The 22,451-nt window shown below is 34.1% G+C and overlaps 16 non-coding genes across 16 annotated transcripts; all 16 read right to left on the minus strand.

Annotated features, from left to right (window-relative positions):
* Nucleotides 1–631: 631 nt before the first annotated feature.
* Nucleotides 632–704, minus strand: Trnar-ucu (transfer RNA arginine (anticodon UCU)). Its single transcript has one exon. It is a non-coding gene; the product is annotated as a tRNA-Arg (tRNA).
* A 1,133-nt stretch (nucleotides 705–1,837) lies between these two features.
* Nucleotides 1,838–1,910, minus strand: Trnar-ucu (transfer RNA arginine (anticodon UCU)). Its single transcript has one exon. It is a non-coding gene; the product is annotated as a tRNA-Arg (tRNA).
* Nucleotides 1,911–3,042: 1,132 nt separating this feature from the next.
* Nucleotides 3,043–3,115, minus strand: Trnar-ucu (transfer RNA arginine (anticodon UCU)). Its single transcript has one exon. It is a non-coding gene; the product is annotated as a tRNA-Arg (tRNA).
* Nucleotides 3,116–4,248: 1,133 nt separating this feature from the next.
* Nucleotides 4,249–4,321, minus strand: Trnar-ucu (transfer RNA arginine (anticodon UCU)). Its single transcript has one exon. It is a non-coding gene; the product is annotated as a tRNA-Arg (tRNA).
* A 1,134-nt stretch (nucleotides 4,322–5,455) lies between these two features.
* Nucleotides 5,456–5,528, minus strand: Trnar-ucu (transfer RNA arginine (anticodon UCU)). The gene has a single exon. It is a non-coding gene; the product is annotated as a tRNA-Arg (tRNA).
* Nucleotides 5,529–6,662: 1,134 nt separating this feature from the next.
* Nucleotides 6,663–6,735, minus strand: Trnar-ucu (transfer RNA arginine (anticodon UCU)). The gene has a single exon. It is a non-coding gene; the product is annotated as a tRNA-Arg (tRNA).
* A 1,134-nt stretch (nucleotides 6,736–7,869) lies between these two features.
* Nucleotides 7,870–7,942, minus strand: Trnar-ucu (transfer RNA arginine (anticodon UCU)). The gene has a single exon. It is a non-coding gene; the product is annotated as a tRNA-Arg (tRNA).
* A 1,133-nt stretch (nucleotides 7,943–9,075) lies between these two features.
* Trnar-ucu (transfer RNA arginine (anticodon UCU)) lies at nucleotides 9,076–9,148 on the minus strand. Its single transcript has one exon. It is a non-coding gene; the product is annotated as a tRNA-Arg (tRNA).
* Nucleotides 9,149–10,282: 1,134 nt separating this feature from the next.
* On the minus strand, nucleotides 10,283–10,355 carry Trnar-ucu (transfer RNA arginine (anticodon UCU)). The gene has a single exon. It is a non-coding gene; the product is annotated as a tRNA-Arg (tRNA).
* A 1,133-nt stretch (nucleotides 10,356–11,488) lies between these two features.
* Nucleotides 11,489–11,561, minus strand: Trnar-ucu (transfer RNA arginine (anticodon UCU)). Its single transcript has one exon. It is a non-coding gene; the product is annotated as a tRNA-Arg (tRNA).
* Nucleotides 11,562–12,694: 1,133 nt separating this feature from the next.
* Trnar-ucu (transfer RNA arginine (anticodon UCU)) lies at nucleotides 12,695–12,767 on the minus strand. Its single transcript has one exon. It is a non-coding gene; the product is annotated as a tRNA-Arg (tRNA).
* Nucleotides 12,768–13,900: 1,133 nt separating this feature from the next.
* Trnar-ucu (transfer RNA arginine (anticodon UCU)) lies at nucleotides 13,901–13,973 on the minus strand. Its single transcript has one exon. It is a non-coding gene; the product is annotated as a tRNA-Arg (tRNA).
* Nucleotides 13,974–15,105: 1,132 nt separating this feature from the next.
* On the minus strand, nucleotides 15,106–15,178 carry Trnar-ucu (transfer RNA arginine (anticodon UCU)). Its single transcript has one exon. It is a non-coding gene; the product is annotated as a tRNA-Arg (tRNA).
* Nucleotides 15,179–16,310: 1,132 nt separating this feature from the next.
* Trnar-ucu (transfer RNA arginine (anticodon UCU)) lies at nucleotides 16,311–16,383 on the minus strand. Its single transcript has one exon. It is a non-coding gene; the product is annotated as a tRNA-Arg (tRNA).
* A 1,134-nt stretch (nucleotides 16,384–17,517) lies between these two features.
* Trnar-ucu (transfer RNA arginine (anticodon UCU)) lies at nucleotides 17,518–17,590 on the minus strand. The gene has a single exon. It is a non-coding gene; the product is annotated as a tRNA-Arg (tRNA).
* Nucleotides 17,591–18,722: 1,132 nt separating this feature from the next.
* Trnar-ucu (transfer RNA arginine (anticodon UCU)) lies at nucleotides 18,723–18,795 on the minus strand. Its single transcript has one exon. It is a non-coding gene; the product is annotated as a tRNA-Arg (tRNA).
* Nucleotides 18,796–22,451: the final 3,656 nt, after the last annotated feature.

Consider the following 22,451-nt stretch of genomic DNA (forward strand, 5'->3'; position numbering starts at 1 on the left):
AGTTAGTAGCATACAGTGATGACAGAAAGAACAAAAGAATATATATTTAGCATCCTCGGTGGGATTCGAAGCGCCGACCTCTGGCTCAAAAGTCCAGGCGCGCTATCCCTTGCACTACGCGGACATCCCTATCATGTTGTCAACTATATCATTTATTCTAAAACAACCCTTAAATTTGATTAAAGCTATAGTGAAATGTTTATATAATAAATGATAAATAGTGATGATTTTTGTGTGTGTGTTATTAACCGTTCGTTCTCTAGAATACATTCACCACTTTGTATTTGATATACGACATGTAACAAGTTATCGCTTGGTATCTAAAAGGTACCCAAGTGAGATTGTACATGTATGTTGTATAATGCTGTACTTTGACAATCCAACCATATTCGCTGATTTTTTTTTTGTCGTTTCATTGAAAATATCTAGACGACAAAATTTACAATCTAAACAAAGAAGCAGCATTAGTTTTTCAGGCGTTTTTGAAGAAAAAAAATCTCGAGTGGAAAAATATTCACATCTCTTATGTTTGCAAAATTCACATTGATCAATTTTAAAGAAGGAGAATGTATATAGCTAAGTGGATGTATGTATACAGTGATGACGGAACGAACAAAAATATTTTGTTTTGCATCCTCGGTGGGATTCGAACCCACGACCTCCGGATTAGAAGTCCGGCGCGCTATCCCCTGCGCTACGAGGACATACCTATCATGTTGCTAACTATATCATTTATTCGTAAACGCATTTTGCAACCCTTAAAATTGATTTTAGTTAGTCAAATGTTTATATAACGAATGGTGACTTTTTTGTTTGTTGTTGTTGACGGGACTTAGAATATAGGAGTGAAAATATTGTTAACTGTTCGCTATCTGGAATACATTCTCCACTTTGTATTTGATATATATGACATTTAAATAGATGTTACCATCTATAGTTAAATTGTTGCTTCACGGTATCCAAAAAAGGTACTGATATTGTATACTGAATTGTCTAGTTTTACGATCCAACCATATCCGCTGATCTTTTTATCACATCATTGAAAATATCTAGCATGCATGTCTAGACGACAAATTTTACAAACAAACAAATAACTTCAGCATAGTTTTTCAGGCGTATTTGAAAAAAAGCTCTCGAGTGGAAACACATTCACTTCTTTTGTGGTCGAAAATTTGTGAATTTGATCAATTTTGAAGAAGGACAATGTAGTTAGTAGCATACAGTGATGACAGAAAGAACAAAAGAATATATATTTAGCATCCTCGGTGGGATTCGAAGCGCCGACCTCTGGCTCAAAAGTCCAGCGCGCTATCCCTTGCACTACGCGGACATCCCTATCATGTTGTCAACTATATCATTTATTCTAAAACAACCCTTAAATTTGATTAAAGCTATAGTGAAATGTTTATATAATAAATGATAAATAGTGATGATTTTTGTGTGTGTGTTATTAACCGTTCGTTCTCTAGAATACATTCACCACTTTGTATTTGATATACGACATGTAACAAGTTATCGCTTGGTATCTAAAAGGTACCCAAGTGAGATTGTACATGTATGTTGTATAATGCTGTACTTTGACAATCCAACCATATTCGCTGATTTTTTTTTTGTCGTTTCATTGAAAATATCTAGACGACAAAATTTACAATCTAAACAAAGAAGCAGCATTAGTTTTTCAGGCGTTTTTGAAGAAAAAAAATCTCGAGTGGAAAAATATTCACATCTCTTATGTTTGCAAAATTCACATTGATCAATTTTAAAGAAGGAGAATGTATATAGCTAAGTGGATGTATGTATACAGTGATGACGGAACGAACAAAAATATTTTGTTTTGCATCCTCGGTGGGATTCGAACCCACGACCTCCGGATTAGAAGTCCGGCGCGCTATCCCCTGCGCTACGAGGACATACCTATCATGTTGCTAACTATATCATTTATTCGTAAACGCATTTTGCAACCCTTAAAATTGATTTTAGTTAGTCAAATGTTTATATAACGAATGGTGACTTTTTTGTTGTTGTTGTTGACGGGACTTAGAATATAGGAGTGAAAATATTGTTAACTGTTCGCTATCTGGAATACATTCTCCACTTTGTATTTGATATATATGACATTTAAATAGATGTTACCATCTATAGTTAAATTGTTGCTTCACGGTATCCAAAAAAGGTACTGATATTGTATACTGAATTGTCTAGTTTTACGATCCAACCATATCCGCTGATCTTTTTATCACATCATTGAAAATATCTAGCATGCATGTCTAGACGACAATTTTACAAACAAACAAATAACTTCAGCATAGTTTTTCAGGCGTATTTGAAAAAAAGCTCTCGAGTGGAAACACATTCACTTCTTTTGTGGTCGAAAATTTGTGAATTTGATCAATTTGAAGAAGGACAATGTAGTTAGTAGCATACAGTGATGACAGAAAGAACAAAAGAATATATATTTAGCATCCTCGGTGGGATTCGAAGCGCCGGACCTCTGGCTCAAAAGTCCAGCGCGCTATCCCTTGCACTACGCGGACATCCCTATCATGTTGTCAACTATATCATTTATTCTAAAACAACCCTTAAATTTGATTAAAGCTATAGTGAAATGTTTATATAATAAATGATAAATAGTGATGATTTTTGTGTGTGTGTTATTAACCGTTCGTTCTCTAGAATACATTCACCACTTTGTATTTGATATACGACATGTAACAAGTTATCGCTTGGTATCTAAAAGGTACCCAAGTGAGATTGTACATGTATGTTGTATAATGCTGTACTTTGACAATCCAACCATATTCGCTGATTTTTTTTTTTGTCGTGTCATTGAAAATATCTAGACGACAAAATTTACAATCTAAACAAAGAAGCAGCATTAGTTTTTCAGGCGTTTTTGAAGAAAAAAAATCTCGAGTGGAAAAATATTCACATCTCTTATGTTTGCAAAATTCACATTGATCAATTTTAAAGAAGGAGAATGTATATAGCTAAGTGGATGTATGTATACAGTGATGACGGAACGAACAAAAATATTTTGTTTTGCATCCTCGGTGGGATTCGAACCCACGACCTCCGGATTAGAAGTCCGGCGCGCTATCCCCTGCGCTACGAGGACATACCTATCATGTTGCTAACTATATCATTTATTCGTAAACGCATTTTGCAACCCTTAAAATTGATTTTAGTTAGTCAAATGTTTATATAACGAATGGTGACTTTTTTGTTTGTTGTTGTTGACGGGACTTAGAATATAGGAGTGAAAATATTGTTAACTGTTCGCTATCTGGAATACATTCTCCACTTTGTATTTGATATATATGACATTTAAATAGATGTTACCATCTATAGTTAAATTGTTGCTTCACGGTATCCAAAAAAGGTACTGATATTGTATACTGAATTGTCTAGTTTTACGATCCAACCATATCCGCTGATCTTTTTATCACATCATTGAAAATATCTAGCATGCATGTCTAGACGACAAATTTTACAAACAAACAAATAACTTCAGCATAGTTTTTCAGGCGTATTTGAAAAAAAGCTCTCGAGTGGAAACACATTCACTTCTTTTGTGGTCGAAAATTTGTGAATTTGATCAATTTTGAAGAAGGACAATGTAGTTAGTAGCATACAGTGATGACAGAAAGAACAAAAGAATATATATTTAGCATCCTCGGTGGGATTCGAAGCGCCGACCTCTGGCTCAAAAGTCCAGCGCGCTATCCCTTGCACTACGCGGACATCCCTATCATGTTGTCAACTATATCATTTATTCTAAAACAACCCTTAAATTTGATTAAAGCTATAGTGAAATGTTTATATAATAAATGATAAATAGTGATGATTTTTGTGTGTGTGTTATTAACCGTTCGTTCTCTAGAATACATTCACCACTTTGTATTTGATATACGACATGTAACAAGTTATCGCTTGCGTATCTAAAAGGTACCCAAGTGAGATTGTACATGTATGTTGTATAATGCTGTACTTTGACAATCCAACCATATTCGCTGATTTTTTTTTGTCGTGTCATTGAAAATATCTAGACGACAAAATTTACAATCTAAACAAAGAAGCAGCATTAGTTTTTCAGGCGTTTTTGAAGAAAAAAAATCTCGAGTGGAAAAATATTCACATCTCTTATGTTTGCAAAATTCACATTGATCAATTTTAAAGAAGGAGAATGTATATAGCTAAGTGGATGTATGTATACAGTGATGACGGAACGAACAAAAATATTTTGTTTTGCATCCTCGGTGGGATTCGAACCCACGACCTCCGGATTAGAAGTCCGGCGCGCTATCCCCTGCGCTACGAGGACATACCTATCATGTTGCTAACTATATCATTTATTCGTAAACGCATTTTGCAACCCTTAAAATTGATTTTAGTTAGTCAAATGTTTATATAACGAATGGTGACTTTTTTGTTTGTTGTTGTTGACGGGACTTAGAATATAGGAGTGAAAATATTGTTAACTGTTCGCTATCTGGAATACATTCTCCACTTTGTATTTGATATATATGACATTTAAATAGATGTTACCATCTATAGTTAAATTGTTGCTTCACGGTATCCAAAAAAGGTACTGATATTGTATACTGAATTGTCTAGTTTTACGATCCAACCATATCCGCTGATCTTTTTATCACATCATTGAAAATATCTAGCATGCATGTCTAGACGACAAATTTTACAAACAAACAAATAACTTCAGCATAGTTTTTCAGGCGTATTTGAAAAAAAGCTCTCGAGTGGAAACACATTCACTTCTTTTGTGGTCGAAAATTTGTGAATTTGATCAATTTTGAAGAAGGACAATGTAGTTAGTAGCATACAGTGATGACAGAAAGAACAAAAGAATATATATTTAGCATCCTCGGTGGGATTCGAAGCGCCGACCTCTGGCTCAAAAGTCCAGCGCGCTATCCCTTGCACTACGCGGACATCCCTATCATGTTGTCAACTATATCATTTATTCTAAAACAACCCTTAAATTTGATTAAAGCTATAGTGAAATGTTTATATAATAAATGATAAATAGTGATGATTTTTGTGTGTGTGTTATTAACCGTTCGTTCTCTAGAATACATTCACCACTTTGTATTTGATATACGACATGTAACAAGTTATCGCTTGGTATCTAAAAGGTACCCAAGTGAGATTGTACATGTATGTTGTATAATGCTGTACTTTGACAATCCAACCATATTCGCTGATTTTTTTTTTTGTCGTTTCATTGAAAATATCTAGACGACAAAATTTACAATCTAAACAAAGAAGCAGCATTAGTTTTTCAGGCGTTTTTGAAGAAAAAAAATCTCGAGTGGAAAAATATTCACATCTCTTATGTTTGCAAAATTCACATTGATCAATTTTAAAGAAGGAGAATGTATATAGCTAAGTGGATGTATGTATACAGTGATGACGGAACGAACAAAAATATTTTGTTTTGCATCCTCGGTGGGATTCGAACCCACGACCTCCGGATTAGAAGTCCGGCGCGCTATCCCCTGCGCTACGAGGACATACCTATCATGTTGCTAACTATATCATTTATTCGTAAACGCATTTTGCAACCCTTAAAATTGATTTTAGTTAGTCAAATGTTTATATAACGAATGGTGACTTTTTTGTTTGTTGTTGTTGACGGGACTTAGAATATAGGAGTGAAAATATTGTTAACTGTTCGCTATCTGGAATACATTCTCCACTTTGTATTTGATATATATGACATTTAAATAGATGTTACCATCTATAGTTAAATTGTTGCTTCACGGTATCCAAAAAAGGTACTGATATTGTATACTGAATTGTCTAGTTTTACGATCCAACCATATCCGCTGATCTTTTTATCACATCATTGAAAATATCTAGCATGCATGTCTAGACGACAAATTTTACAAACAAACAAATAACTTCAGCATAGTTTTTCAGGCGTATTTGAAAAAAAGCTCTCGAGTGGAAACACATTCACTTCTTTTGTGGTCGAAAATTTGTGAATTTGATCAATTTTGAAGAAGGACAATGTAGTTAGTAGCATACAGTGATGACAGAAAGAACAAAAGAATATATATTTAGCATCCTCGGTGGGATTCGAAGCGCCGACCTCTGGCTCAAAAGTCCAGCGCGCTATCCCTTGCACTACGCGGACATCCCTATCATGTTGTCAACTATATCATTTATTCTAAAACAACCCTTAAATTTGATTAAAGCTATAGTGAAATGTTTATATAATAAATGATAAATAGTGATGATTTTTGTGTGTGTGTTATTAACCGTTCGTTCTCTAGAATACATTCACCACTTTGTATTTGATATACGACATGTAACAAGTTATCGCTTGGTATCTAAAAGGTACCCAAGTGAGATTGTACATGTATGTTGTATAATGCTGTACTTTGACAATCCAACCATATTCGCTGATTTTTTTTTTTGTCGTTTCATTGAAAATATCTAGACGACAAAATTTACAATCTAAACAAAGAAGCAGCATTAGTTTTTCAGGCGTTTTTGAAGAAAAAAAATCTCGAGTGGAAAAATATTCACATCTCTTATGTTTGCAAAATTCACATTGATCAATTTTAAAGAAGGAGAATGTATATAGCTAAGTGGATGTATGTATACAGTGATGACGGAACGAACAAAAATATTTTGTTTTGCATCCTCGGTGGGATTCGAACCCACGACCTCCGGATTAGAAGTCCGGCGCGCTATCCCCTGCGCTACGAGGACATACCTATCATGTTGCTAACTATATCATTTATTCGTAAACGCATTTTGCAACCCTTAAAATTGATTTTAGTTAGTCAAATGTTTATATAACGAATGGTGACTTTTTTGTTTGTTGTTGTTGACGGGACTTAGAATATAGGAGTGAAAATATTGTTAACTGTTCGCTATCTGGAATACATTCTCCACTTTGTATTTGATATATATGACATTTAAATAGATGTTACCATCTATAGTTAAATTGTTGCTTCACGGTATCCAAAAAAGGTACTGATATTGTATACTGAATTGTCTAGTTTTACGATCCAACCATATCCGCTGATCTTTTTATCACATCATTGAAAATATCTAGCATGCATGTCTAGACGACAAATTTTACAAACAAACAAATAACTTCAGCATAGTTTTTCAGGCGTATTTGAAAAAAAGCTCTCGAGTGGAAACACATTCACTTCTTTTGTGGTCGAAAATTTGTGAATTTGATCAATTTTGAAGAAGGACAATGTAGTTAGTAGCATACAGTGATGACAGAAAGAACAAAAGAATATATATTTAGCATCCTCGGTGGGATTCGAAGCGCCGACCTCTGGCTCAAAAGTCCAGCGCGCTATCCCTTGCACTACGCGGACATCCCTATCATGTTGTCAACTATATCATTTATTCTAAAACAACCCTTAAATTTGATTAAAGCTATAGTGAAATGTTTATATAATAAATGATAAATAGTGATGATTTTTGTGTGTGTGTTATTAACCGTTCGTTCTCTAGAATACATTCACCACTTTGTATTTGATATACGACATGTAACAAGTTATCGCTTGGTATCTAAAAGGTACCCAAGTGAGATTGTACATGTATGTTGTATAATGCTGTACTTTGACAATCCAACCATATTCGCTGATTTTTTTTTTGTCGTTTCATTGAAAATATCTAGACGACAAAATTTACAATCTAAACAAAGAAGCAGCATTAGTTTTTCAGGCGTTTTTGAAGAAAAAAAATCTCGAGTGGAAAAATATTCACATCTCTTATGTTTGCAAAATTCACATTGATCAATTTTAAAGAAGGAGAATGTATATAGCTAAGTGGATGTATGTATACAGTGATGACGGAACGAACAAAAATATTTTGTTTTTGCATCCTCGGTGGGATTCGAACCCACGACCTCCGGATTAGAAGTCCGGCGCGCTATCCCCTGCGCTACGAGGACATACCTATCATGTTGCTAACTATATCATTTATTCGTAAACGCATTTTGCAACCCTTAAAATTGATTTTAGTTAGTCAAATGTTTATATAACGAATGGTGACTTTTTTGTTTGTTGTTGTTGACGGGACTTAGAATATAGGAGTGAAAATATTGTTAACTGTTCGCTATCTGGAATACATTCTCCACTTTGTATTTGATATATATGACATTTAAATAGATGTTACCATCTATAGTTAAATTGTTGCTTCACGGTATCCAAAAAAGGTACTGATATTGTATACTGAATTGTCTAGTTTTACGATCCAACCATATCCGCTGATCTTTTATCACATCATTGAAAATATCTAGCATGCATGTCTAGACGACAAATTTTACAAACAAACAAATAACTTCAGCATAGTTTTTCAGGCGTATTTGAAAAAAAGCTCTCGAGTGGAAACACATTCACTTCTTTTGTGGTCGAAAATTTGTGAATTTGATCAATTTTGAAGAAGGACAATGTAGTTAGTAGCATACAGTGATGACAGAAAGAACAAAAGAATATATATTTAGCATCCTCGGTGGGATTCGAAGCGCCGACCTCTGGCTCAAAAGTCCAGCGCGCTATCCCTTGCACTACGCGGACATCCCCTATCATGTTGTCAACTATATCATTTATTCTAAAACAACCCTTAAATTTGATTAAAGCTATAGTGAAATGTTTATATAATAAATGATAAATAGTGATGATTTTTGTGTGTGTGTTATTAACCGTTCGTTCTCTAGAATACATTCACCACTTTGTATTTGATATACGACATGTAACAAGTTATCGCTTGGTATCTAAAAGGTACCCAAGTGAGATTGTACATGTATGTTGTATAATGCTGTACTTTGACAATCCAACCATATTCGCTGATTTTTTTTTTGTCGTTTCATTGAAAATATCTAGACGACAAAATTTACAATCTAAACAAAGAAGCAGCATTAGTTTTTCAGGCGTTTTTGAAGAAAAAAAATCTCGAGTGGAAAAATATTCACATCTCTTATGTTTGCAAAATTCACATTGATCAATTTTAAAGAAGGAGAATGTATATAGCTAAGTGGATGTATGTATACAGTGATGACGGAACGAACAAAAATATTTTGTTTTGCATCCTCGGTGGGATTCGAACCCACGACCTCCGGATTAGAAGTCCGGCGCGCTATCCCCTGCGCTACGAGGACATACCTATCATGTTGCTAACTATATCATTTATTCGTAAACGCATTTTGCAACCCTTAAAATTGATTTTAGTTAGTCAAATGTTTATATAACGAATGGTGACTTTTTTGTTTGTTGTTGTTGACGGGACTTAGAATATAGGAGTGAAAATATTGTTAACTGTTCGCTATCTGGAATACATTCTCCACTTTGTATTTGATATATATGACATTTAAATAGATGTTACCATCTATAGTTTAAATTGTTGCTTCACGGTATCCAAAAAAGGTACTGATATTGTATACTGAATTGTCTAGTTTTACGATCCAACCATATCCGCTGATCTTTTTATCACATCATTGAAAATATCTAGCATGCATGTCTAGACGACAAATTTTACAAACAAACAAATAACTTCAGCATAGTTTTTCAGGCGTATTTGAAAAAAAGCTCTCGAGTGGAAACACATTCACTTCTTTTGTGGTCGAAAATTTGTGAATTTGATCAATTTTGAAGAAGGACAATGTAGTTAGTAGCATACAGTGATGACAGAAAGAACAAAAGAATATATATTTAGCATCCTCGGTGGGATTCGAAGCGCCGACCTCTGGCTCAAAAGTCCAGCGCGCTATCCCTTGCACTACGCGGACATCCCTATCATGTTGTCAACTATATCATTTATTCTAAAACAACCCTTAAATTTGATTAAAGCTATAGTGAAATGTTTATATAATAAATGATAAATAGTGATGATTTTTGTGTGTGTGTTATTAACCGTTCGTTCTCTAGAATACATTCACCACTTTGTATTTGATATACGACATGTAACAAGTTATCGCTTGGTATCTAAAAGGTACCCAAGTGAGATTGTACATGTATGTTGTATAATGCTGTACTTTGACAATCCAACCATATTCGCTGATTTTTTTTTTGTCGTTTCATTGAAAATATCTAGACGACAAAATTTACAATCTAAACAAAGAAGCAGCATTAGTTTTTCAGGCGTTTTTGAAGAAAAAAAATCTCGAGTGGAAAAATATTCACATCTCTTATGTTTGCAAAATTCACATTGATCAATTTTAAAGAAGGAGAATGTATATAGCTAAGTGGATGTATGTATACAGTGATGACGGAACGAACAAAAATATTTTGTTTTGCATCCTCGGTGGGATTCGAACCCACGACCTCCGGATTAGAAGTCCGGCGCGCTATCCCCTGCGCTACGAGGACATACCTATCATGTTGCTAACTATATCATTTATTCGTAAACGCATTTTGCAACCCTTAAAATTGATTTTAGTTAGTCAAATGTTTATATAACGAATGGTGACTTTTTTGTTTGTTGTTGTTGACGGGACTTAGAATATAGGAGTGAAAATATTGTTAACTGTTCGCTATCTGGAATACATTCTCCACTTTGTATTTGATATATATGACATTTAAATAGATGTTACCATCTATAGTTAAATTGTTGCTTCACGGTATCCAAAAAAGGTACTGATATTGTATACTGAATTGTCTAGTTTTACGATCCAACCATATCCGCTGATCTTTTTATCACATCATTGAAAATATCTAGCATGCATGTCTAGACGACAAATTTTACAAACAAACAAATAACTTCAGCATAGTTTTTCAGGCGTATTTGAAAAAAAGCTCTCGAGTGGAAACACATTCACTTCTTTTGTGGTCGAAAATTTGTGAATTTGATCAATTTTGAAGAAGGACAATGTAGTTAGTAGCATACAGTGATGACAGAAAGAACAAAAGAATATATATTTAGCATCCTCGGTGGGATTCGAAGCGCCGACCTCTGGCTCAAAAGTCCAGCGCGCTATCCCTTGCACTACGCGGACATCCCTATCATGTTGTCAACTATATCATTTATTCTAAAACAACCCTTAAATTTGATTAAAGCTATAGTGAAATGTTTATATAATAAATGATAAATAGTGATGATTTTTGTGTGTGTGTTATTAACCGTTCGTTCTCTAGAATACATTCACCACTTTGTATTTGATATACGACATGTAACAAGTTATCGCTTGGTATCTAAAAGGTACCCAAGTGAGATTGTACATGTATGTTGTATAATGCTGTACTTTGACAATCCAACCATATTCGCTGATTTTTTTTTTGTCGTTTCATTGAAAATATCTAGACGACAAAATTTACAATCTAAACAAAGAAGCAGCATTAGTTTTTCAGGCGTTTTTGAAGAAAAAAAATCTCGAGTGGAAAAATATTCACATCTCTTATGTTTGCAAAATTCACATTGATCAATTTTAAAGAAGGAGAATGTATATAGCTAAGTAAATGTATGTATACAGTGATGACGGAACGAACAAAAATATTTTGTTTTGCATCCTCGGTGGGATTCGAACCCACGACCTCCGGATTAGAAGTCCGGCGCGCTATCCCCTGCGCTACGAGGACATACCTATCATGTTGCTAACTATATCATTTATTCGTAAACGCATTTTGCAACCCTTAAAATTGATTTTAGTTAGTCAAATGTTTATATAACGAATGGTGACTTTTTTGTTTGTTGTTGTTGACGGGACTTAGAATATAGGAGTGAAAATATTGTTAACTGTTCGCTATCTGGAATACATTCTCCACTTTGTATTTGATATATATGACATTTAAATAGATGTTACCATCTATAGTTAAATTGTTGCTTCACGGTATCCAAAAAAGGTACTGATATTGTATACTGAATTGTCTAGTTTTACGATCCAACCATATCCGCTGATCTTTTTATCACATCATTGAAAATATCTAGCATGCATGTCTAGACGACAAATTTTACAAACAAACAAATAACTTCAGCATAGTTTTTCAGGCGTATTTGAAAAAAAGCTCTCGAGTGGAAACACATTCACTTCTTTTGTGGTCGAAAATTTGTGAATTTGATCAATTTTGAAGAAGGACAATGTAGTTAGTAGCATACAGTGATGACAGAAAGAACAAAAGAATATATATTTAGCATCCTCGGTGGGATTCGAAGCGCCGACCTCTGGCTCAAAAGTCCAGCGCGCTATCCCTTGCACTACGCGGACATCCCTATCATGTTGTCAACTATATCATTTATTCTAAAACAACCCTTAAATTTGATTAAAGCTATAGTGAAATGTTTATATAATAAATGATAAATAGTGATGATTTTTGTGTGTGTGTTATTAACCGTTCGTTCTCTAGAATACATTCACCACTTTGTATTTGATATACGACATGTAACAAGTTATCGCTTGGTATCTAAAAGGTACCCAAGTGAGATTGTACATGTATGTTGTATAATGCTGTACTTTGACAATCCAACCATATTCGCTGATTTTTTTTTTGTCGTTTCATTGAAAATATCTAGACGACAAAATTTACAATCTAAACAAAGAAGCAGCATTAGTTTTTCAGGCGTTTTTGAAGAAAAAAAATCTCGAGTGGAAAAATATTCACATCTCTTATGTTTGCAAAATTCACATTGATCAATTTTAAAGAAGGAGAATGTATATAGCTAAGTGGATGTATGTATACAGTGATGACGGAACGAACAAAAATATTTTGTTTTGCATCCTCGGTGGGATTCGAACCCACGACCTCCGGATTAGAAGTCCGGCGCGCTATCCCCTGCGCTACGAGGACATACCTATCATGTTGCTAACTATATCATTTATTCGTAAACGCATTTTGCAACCCTTAAAATTGATTTTAGTTAGTCAAATGTTTATATAACGAATGGTGACTTTTTTGTTTGTTGTTGTTGACGGGACTTAGAATATAGGAGTGAAAATATTGTTAACTGTTCGCTATCTGGAATACATTCTCCACTTTGTATTTGATATATATGACATTTAAATAGATGTTACCATCTATAGTTAAATTGTTGCTTCACGGTATCCAAAAAAGGTACTGATATTGTATACTGAATTGTCTAGTTTTACGATCCAACCATATCCGCTGATCTTTTTATCACATCATTGAAAATATCTAGCATGCATGTCTAGACGACAAATTTTACAAACAAACAAATAACTTCAGCATAGTTTTTCAGGCGTATTTGAAAAAAAGCTCTCGAGTGGAAACACATTCACTTCTTTTGTGGTCGAAAATTTGTGAATTTGATCAATTTTGAAGAAGGACAATGTAGTTAGTAGCATACAGTGATGACAGAAAGAACAAAAGAATATATATTTAGCATCCTCGGTGGGATTCGAAGCGCCGACCTCTGGCTCAAAAGTCCAGCGCGCTATCCCTTGCACTACGCGGACATCCCTATCATGTTGTCAACTATATCATTTATTCTAAAACAACCCTTAAATTTGATTAAAGCTATAGTGAAATGTTTATATAATAAATGATAAATAGTGATGATTTTTGTGTGTGTGTTATTAACCGTTCGTTCTCTAGAATACATTCACCACTTTGTATTTGATATACGACATGTAACAAGTTATCGCTTGGTATCTAAAAGGTACCCAAGTGAGATTGTACATGTATGTTGTATAATGCTGTACTTTGACAATCCAACCATATTCGCTGATTTTTTTTTTGTCGTTTCATTGAAAATATCTAGACGACAAAATTTACAATCTAAACAAAGAAGCAGCATTAGTTTTTCAGGCGTTTTTGAAGAAAAAAAATCTCGAGTGGAAAAATATTCACATCTCTTATGTTTGCAAAATTCACATTGATCAATTTTAAAGAAGGAGAATGTATATAGCTAAGTGGATGTATGTATACAGTGATGACGGAACGAACAAAAATATTTTGTTTTGCATCCTCGGTGGGATTCGAACCCACGACCTCCGGATTAGAAGTCCGGCGCGCTATCCCCTGCGCTACGAGGACATACCTATCATGTTGCTAACTATATCATTTATTCGTAAACGCATTTTGCAACCCTTAAAATTGATTTTAGTTAGTCAAATGTTTATATAACGAATGGTGACTTTTTTGTTTGTTGTTGTTGACGGGACTTAGAATATAGGAGTGAAAATATTGTTAACTGTTCGCTATCTGGAATACATTCTCCACTTTGTATTTGATATATATGACATTTAAATAGATGTTACCATCTATAGTTAAATTGTTGCTTCACGGTATCCAAAAAAGGTACTGATATTGTATACTGAATTGTCTAGTTTTACGATCCAACCATATCCGCTGATCTTTTTATCACATCATTGAAAATATCTAGCATGCATGTCTAGACGACAAATTTTACAAACAAACAAATAACTTCAGCATAGTTTTTCAGGCGTATTTGAAAAAAAGCTCTCGAGTGGAAACACATTCACTTCTTTTGTGGTCGAAAATTTGTGAATTTGATCAATTTTGAAGAAGGACAATGTAGTTAGTAGCATACAGTGATGACAGAAAGAACAAAAGAATATATATTTAGCATCCTCGGTGGGATTCGAAGCGCCGACCTCTGGCTCAAAAGTCCAGCGCGCTATCCCTTGCACTACGCGGACATCCCTATCATGTTGTCAACTATATCATTTATTCTAAAACAACCCTTAAATTTGATTAAAGCTATAGTGAAATGTTTATATAATAAATGATAAATAGTGATGATTTTTGTGTGTGTGTTATTAACCGTTCGTTCTCTAGAATACATTCACCACTTTGTATTTGATATACGACATGTAACAAGTTATCGCTTGGTATCTAAAAGGTACCCAAGTGAGATTGTACATGTATGTTGTATAATGCTGTACTTTGACAATCCAACCATATTCGCTGATTTTTTTTTGTCGTTTCATTGAAAATATCTAGACGACAAAATTTACAATCTAAACAAAGAAGCAGCATTAGTTTTTCAGGCGTTTTTGAAGAAAAAAAATCTCGAGTGGAAAAATATTCACATCTCTTATGTTTGCAAAATTCACATTGATCAATTTTAAAGAAGGAGAATGTATATAGCTAAGTGGATGTATGTATACAGTGATGACGGAACGAACAAAAATATTTTGTTTTGCATCCTCGGTGGGATTCGAACCCACGACCTCCGGATTAGAAGTCCGGCGCGCTATCCCCTGCGCTACGAGGACATACCTATCATGTTGCTAACTATATCATTTATTCGTAAACGCATTTTGCAACCCTTAAAATTGATTTTAGTTAGTCAAATGTTTATATAACGAATGGTGACTTTTTTGTTTGTTGTTGTTGACGGGACTTAGAATATAGGAGTGAAAATATTGTTAACTGTTCGCTATCTGGAATACATTCTCCACTTTGTATTTGATATATATGACATTTAAATAGATGTTACCATCTATAGTTAAATTGTTGCTTCACGGTATCCAAAAAAGGTACTGATATTGTATACTGAATTGTCTAGTTTTACGATCCAACCATATCCGCTGATCTTTTTATCACATCATTGAAAATATCTAGCATGCATGTCTAGACGACAAATTTTACAAACAAACAAATAACTTCAGCATAGTTTTTCAGGCGTATTTGAAAAAAAGCTCTCGAGTGGAAACACATTCACTTCTTTTGTGGTCGAAAATTTGTGAATTTGATCAATTTTGAAGAAGGACAATGTAGTTAGTAGCATACAGTGATGACAGAAAGAACAAAAGAATATATATTTAGCATCCTCGGTGGGATTCGAAGCGCCGACCTCTGGCTCAAAAGTCCAGCGCGCTATCCCTTGCACTACGCGGACATCCCTATCATGTTGTCAACTATATCATTTATTCTAAAACAACCCTTAAATTTGATTAAAGCTATAGTGAAATGTTTATATAATAAATGATAAATAGTGATGATTTTTGTGTGTGTGTTATTAACCGTTCGTTCTCTAGAATACATTCACCACTTTGTATTTGATATACGACATGTAACAAGTTATCGCTTGGTATCTAAAAGGTACCCAAGTGAGATTGTACATGTATGTTGTATAATGCTGTACTTTGACAATCCAACCATATTCGCTGATTTTTTTTTGTCGTTTCATTGAAAATATCTAGACGACAAAATTTACAATCTAAACAAAGAAGCAGCATTAGTTTTTCAGGCGTTTTTGAAGAAAAAAAATCTCGAGTGGAAAAATATTCACATCTCTTATGTTTGCAAAATTCACATTGATCAATTTTAAAGAAGGAGAATGTATATAGCTAAGTGGATGTATGTATACAGTGATGACGGAACGAACAAAAATATTTTGTTTTGCATCCTCGGTGGGATTCGAACCCACGACCTCCGGATTAGAAGTCCGGCGCGCTATCCCCTGCGCTACGAGGACATACCTATCATGTTGCTAACTATATCAATTTATTCGTAAACGCATTTTGCAACCCTTAAAATTGATTTTAGTTAGTCAAATGTTTATATAACGAATGGTGACTTTTTTGTTTGTTGTTGTTGACGGGACTTAGAATATAGGAGTGAAAATATTGTTAACTGTTCGCTATCTGGAATACATTCTCCACTTTGTATTTGATATATATGACATTTAAATAGATGTTACCATCTATAGTTAAATTGTTGCTTCACGGTATCCAAAAAAGGTACTGATATTGTATACTGAATTGTCTAGTTTTACGATCCAACCATATCCGCTGATCTTTTTATCACATCATTGAAAATATCTAGCATGCATGTCTAGACGACAAATTTTACAAACAAACAAATAACTTCAGCATAGTTTTTCAGGCGTATTTGAAAAAAAGCTCTCGAGTGGAAACACATTCACTTCTTTTGTGGTCGAAAATTTGTGAATTTGATCAATTTTGAAGAAGGACAATGTAGTTAGTAGCATACAGTGATGACAGAAAGAACAAAAGAATATATATTTAGCATCCTCGGTGGGATTCGAAGCGCCGACCTCTGGCTCAAAAGTCCAGCGCGCTATCCCTTGCACTACGCGGACATCCCTATCATGTTGTCAACTATATCATTTATTCTAAAACAACCCTTAAATTTGATTAAAGCTATAGTGAAATGTTTATATAATAAATGATAAATAGTGATGATTTTTGTGTGTGTGTTATTAACCGTTCGTTCTCTAGAATACATTCACCACTTTGTATTTGATATACGACATGTAACAAGTTATCGCTTGGTATCTAAAAGGTACCCAAGTGAGATTGTACATGTATGTTGTATAATGCTGTACTTTGACAATCCAACCATATTCGCTGATTTTTTTTTTGTCGTTTCATTGAAAATATCTAGACGACAAAATTTACAATCTAAACAAAGAAGCAGCATTAGTTTTTCAGGCGTTTTTGAAGAAAAAAAATCTCGAGTGGAAAAATATTCACATCTCTTATGTTTGCAAAATTCACATTGATCAATTTTAAAGAAGGAGAATGTATATAGCTAAGTGGATGTATGTATACAGTGATGACGGAACGAACAAAAATATTTTGTTTTGCATCCTCGGTGGGATTCGAACCCACGACCTCCGGATTAGAAGTCCGGCGCGCTATCCCCTGCGCTACGAGGACATACCTATCATGTTGCTAACTATATCATTTATTCGTAAACGCATTTTGCAACCCTTAAAATTGATTTTAGTTAGTCAAATGTTTATATAACGAATGGTGACTTTTTTGTTTGTTGTTGTTGACGGGACTTAGAATATAGGAGTGAAAATATTGTTACTGTTCGCTATCTGGAATACATTCTCCACTTTGTATTTGATATATATGACATTTAAATAGATGTTACCATCTATAGTTAAATTGTTGCTTCACGGTATCCAAAAAAGGTACTGATATTGTATACTGAATTGTCTAGTTTTACGATCCAACCATATCCGCTGATCTTTTTATCACATCATTGAAAATATCTAGCATGCATGTCTAGACGACAAATTTTACAAACAAACAAATAACTTCAGCATAGTTTTTCAGGCGTATTTGAAAAAAAGCTCTCGAGTGGAAACACATTCACTTCTTTTGTGGTCGAAAATTTGTGAATTTGATCAATTTTGAAGAAGGACAATGTAGTTAGTAGCATACAGTGATGACAGAAAGAACAAAAGAATATATATTTAGCATCCTCGGTGGGATTCGAAGCGCCGACCTCTGGCTCAAAAGTCCAGCGCGCTATCCCTTGCACTACGCGGACATCCCTATCATGTTGTCAACTATATCATTTATTCTAAAACAACCCTTAAATTTGATTAAAGCTATAGTGAAATGTTTATATAATAAATGATAAATAGTGATGATTTTTGTGTGTGTGTTATTAACCGTTCGTTCTCTAGAATACATTCACCACTTTGTATTTGATATACGACATGTAACAAGTTATCGCTTGGTATCTAAAAGGTACCCAAGTGAGATTGTACATGTATGTTGTATAATGCTGTACTTTGACAATCCAACCATATTCGCTGATTTTTTTTTTGTCGTTTCATTGAAAATATCTAGACGACAAAATTTACAATCTAAACAAAGAAGCAGCATTAGTTTTTCAGGCGTTTTTGAAGAAAAAAAATCTCGAGTGGAAAAATATTCACATCTCTTATGTTTGCAAAATTCACATTGATCAATTTTAAAGAAGGAGAATGTATATAGCTAAGTGGATGTATGTATACAGTGATGACGGAACGAACAAAAATATTTTGTTTTGCATCCTCGGTGGGATTCGAACCCACGACCTCCGGATTAGAAGTCCGGCGCGCTATCCCCTGCGCTACGAGGACATACCTATCATGTTGCTAACTATATCATTTATTCGTAAACGCATTTTGCAACCCTTAAAATTGATTTTAGTTAGTCAAATGTTTATATAACGAATGGTGACTTTTTTGTTTGTTGTTGTTGACGGGACTTAGAATATAGGAGTGAAAATATTGTTAACTGTTCGCTATCTGGAATACATTCTCCACTTTGTATTTGATATATATGACATTTAAATAGATGTTACCATCTATAGTTAAATTGTTGCTTCACGGTATCCAAAAAGGTACTGATATTGTATACTGAATTGTCTAGTTTTACGATCCAACCATATCCGCTGATCTTTTTATCACATCATTGAAAATATCTAGCATGCATGTCTAGACGACAAATTTTACAAACAAACAAATAACTTCAGCATAGTTTTTCAGGCGTATTTGAAAAAAAGCTCTCGAGTGGAAACACATTCACTTCTTTTGTGGTCGAAAATTTGTGAATTTGATCAATTTTGAAGAAGGACAATGTAGTTAGTAGCATACAGTGATGACAGAAAGAACAAAAGAATATATATTTAGCATCCTCGGTGGGATTCGAAGCGCCGACCTCTGGCTCAAAAGTCCAGCGCGCTATCCCTTGCACTACGCGGACATCCCTATCATGTTGTTGCGTAAACCCCCTGAGGGTTTACGCAGTATATATTGGACGAGTGATGTAGTCTTTCGGAACACCGGATGTTAGTCGGAACACTTCTGGTCTTTCTATGACCACCTTTCAAATACATGCGCAATAGCTATGACCACCTTTCAAATGCATGCGCAATAGCTTACTAATCTGTTGAATATGCATTAGCATCTTAAGTTGCTATAGAGATATTTTACGTATGATCTGAAATTTATTATGATATAATATTTTCTTGCACACGATTACAAGCTGCTAATATTAACCTACATGCGTAGTATTTTAATTAGTCAAACGATGTAACCAGCTGTGTTTAGATATGAGATAAGATTTCATGTAAACAATGCACTTTATATTCTGAACGAGAATAATTAAAAATTTAAATCTTTAGAAAGAGTTTTAATAGCATTTTATTTTTGATTTTACGTTTAGTGAAGATGTACATGTTGTAAAAAGCAAGCTATTTATTTTTTTATACTGAAATTAAAGGGAAGTCTTTCTTGCATATGATTAAATTAGTTATTTTTTTTGGTTAAATATTGCAACTTTAAAAAAAAAAACAAAAAAAAAACAGATATTGAACATGAAAAAATAAAATATTTTGAACGAGAACAATTAATGAAATTTTACGTCTAGGATAGACCAAGGACATGGAAATATAATCATAAATACGTTCCTCAAATAGGTGTAAAAACGAGGGTTTAAAAAAAAATCGTTTATTGAAAATAACGTTAAAATTAATTATGAAAGTTATGTCCGTATTTATTTTCATTAATATTGCAAAATTAAAATGCGACTGATAAGTATAGATATTCAATATGAGGCAACACTCCTTTTGCGCCAATTACTGTTTTTCAGGGGTATCATTTGCGCCAATTTTTTTTCTTCAAATGTATCAATTGCGCCAGTTTTCGGAACTCATTTGCGCCAATTTACCTGAACACATATTGATCGTACATAATTAAAGATTAATATATATTTAGTATCATTTTTGTCTGAGGGGAAGTCTTGCACATACACATGAGACAGACCCACAAAAGTTAGAGCGTCAAATACTACGAACAGCATGCAAAAGAAAAGCTACAGAAAATATATCCGAAAGACCAGCTAAGATCATATGTTCGGAGCTATTCCATCATGAAGAAAAACATCTACAGAAAAATTACTTGAAGTGCATATATATATAAGACAGTCTATGTACAGAGAGAGAAGATAACTGTTCCCTGCCCAACCAAAAAGTTCAGTAGAATTTCAAAAAATTTAAGTGAGGTATAGTGATCACAAATAAAGAAGAAGAGCTTGTTTTAGTAAATAATATTGACAGTGGCATTGTTATTCTTGGTTGTGAAGCTAACTTGAAATTTCTTTGTATGCGGGGCAGAAGATGTTTTTGCATACAATACATGGATTCAGGAATGGACATTTAATTTATATTCCACTTTTAGATTGCCTTTTGCCTTCTAAATCAGGAAACTGTAATAGAAAATTTTTTCTGTGTTTAAGGAATGTTTTTCTTTAAATTGGCGCAATCGTATATTTTATTTTTGGCGCAATTGATACCATGTAATTTTTAAACAGGTGGCGCAAACGTAGCATTAGAGAAAAAAAGTTGTGGCGCAAAAGGACGCATTTTTGGCGCAAACGGATCTCTCCCCAATATGAAGGGGGAAAAAATAACCGTGACTGAAATCTAAATCTAAAATTTATTTTAAAAAAATACACATTTGACCATGCAGATGTAAGAAATGATACTTCAAGCAATGAAACAACGAATTAAATGTGCCACTTTAATTACGACTGATAACCTAAAAATGAATCATGCATGCATTTTTAGCAGACTTAACCAGGTCGGCGATAAGATATCGAATATAAAAAAAGAAGATATCGGGTTTGGTGTCAATGAGACAACTATCTACAAGAAACCAAAATAACACAGAAATACAAACTATGGGTCAACGTACGGCCTTCAACAACAGGCAAAGCACGTACCGCATAGTCGGTTATAAAAGGCCCCGAAATGACAATGTAAAAAAATCAGTCAAAAAAAAAATTAACAAAGTCCGTATCATCGTATGCGTAACTTAGTTGCTCACCAGAGGAACTCTACGCAAGCGTTTAAACACGCGTTCCATAAGTTTGAAGTACGTCGAAATGCAAAGGTATACGCTTGGTGAACGCTTTTACTTCAGGAAAATTTTAATGGAACATAAAAAAAATCATTCAGCTCAAGCGTTTGTCAAACGTATATACCTGTAAACTGCACGCACATAATATACACGCTACACGAGCGTTGAAAACGCTACAGATAAGTTTTAGACACGTTAAGGGCACATTGCATACAAAAATACTCGTCGCCTTAAAGCTTTCATTTAGGAAAAGAAGTCCGATACGGGTGAAACTTCATCAAACCTACAGAAGATATTACACCCTCTCCAACCATGCAACATGGGACTAGACATAGAAGTACAGGAACTACTCACATTAGTTTGAGCTGTACAAGATCTACAAAAATATCCCGCCTGCCTCAAAGGTGCATATAGGATCGACCATGGTCCAGCACTAATGATACAAATACCAACCAGAGTTACAATGACGTGGTAGTAAGTCTTTAAAGGCCACCGAGCGGCCTCCAAAAATGAAAAAAAAAACACTATTTAGTCGGCTATTAAATGCCCCGACCATTAAGATTTAAAAACAAAAATCAAACAAAACTAAACAGCCTTTTTGATAACAAAATAATTTACGAAAACAACTTGACCGACATGAATTATGAACAACAACCACTGTACTACATGTTTCTGGCTTTAGAATGGACATTGGCACATAAACAATGTGGTGGCCATAAACCCAACCCTCCCAAATGAACCAAACCTTAAGGACAACACATCGCAAGAAAAAACTGTAAAATATCAGTTGCAATTCGCGTCCCTAAAATTATGGGTACGGTGCACAATAATCACTTACATAAAAACAATAGACACAAATCACTGAAATAATCGCA

Source organism: Mytilus edulis, unplaced genomic scaffold (genome assembly GCF_963676685.1).
Source record: "Mytilus edulis unplaced genomic scaffold, xbMytEdul2.2 SCAFFOLD_1651, whole genome shotgun sequence".
Taxonomy (NCBI): Eukaryota; Metazoa; Mollusca; class Bivalvia; order Mytilida; family Mytilidae; genus Mytilus; species Mytilus edulis.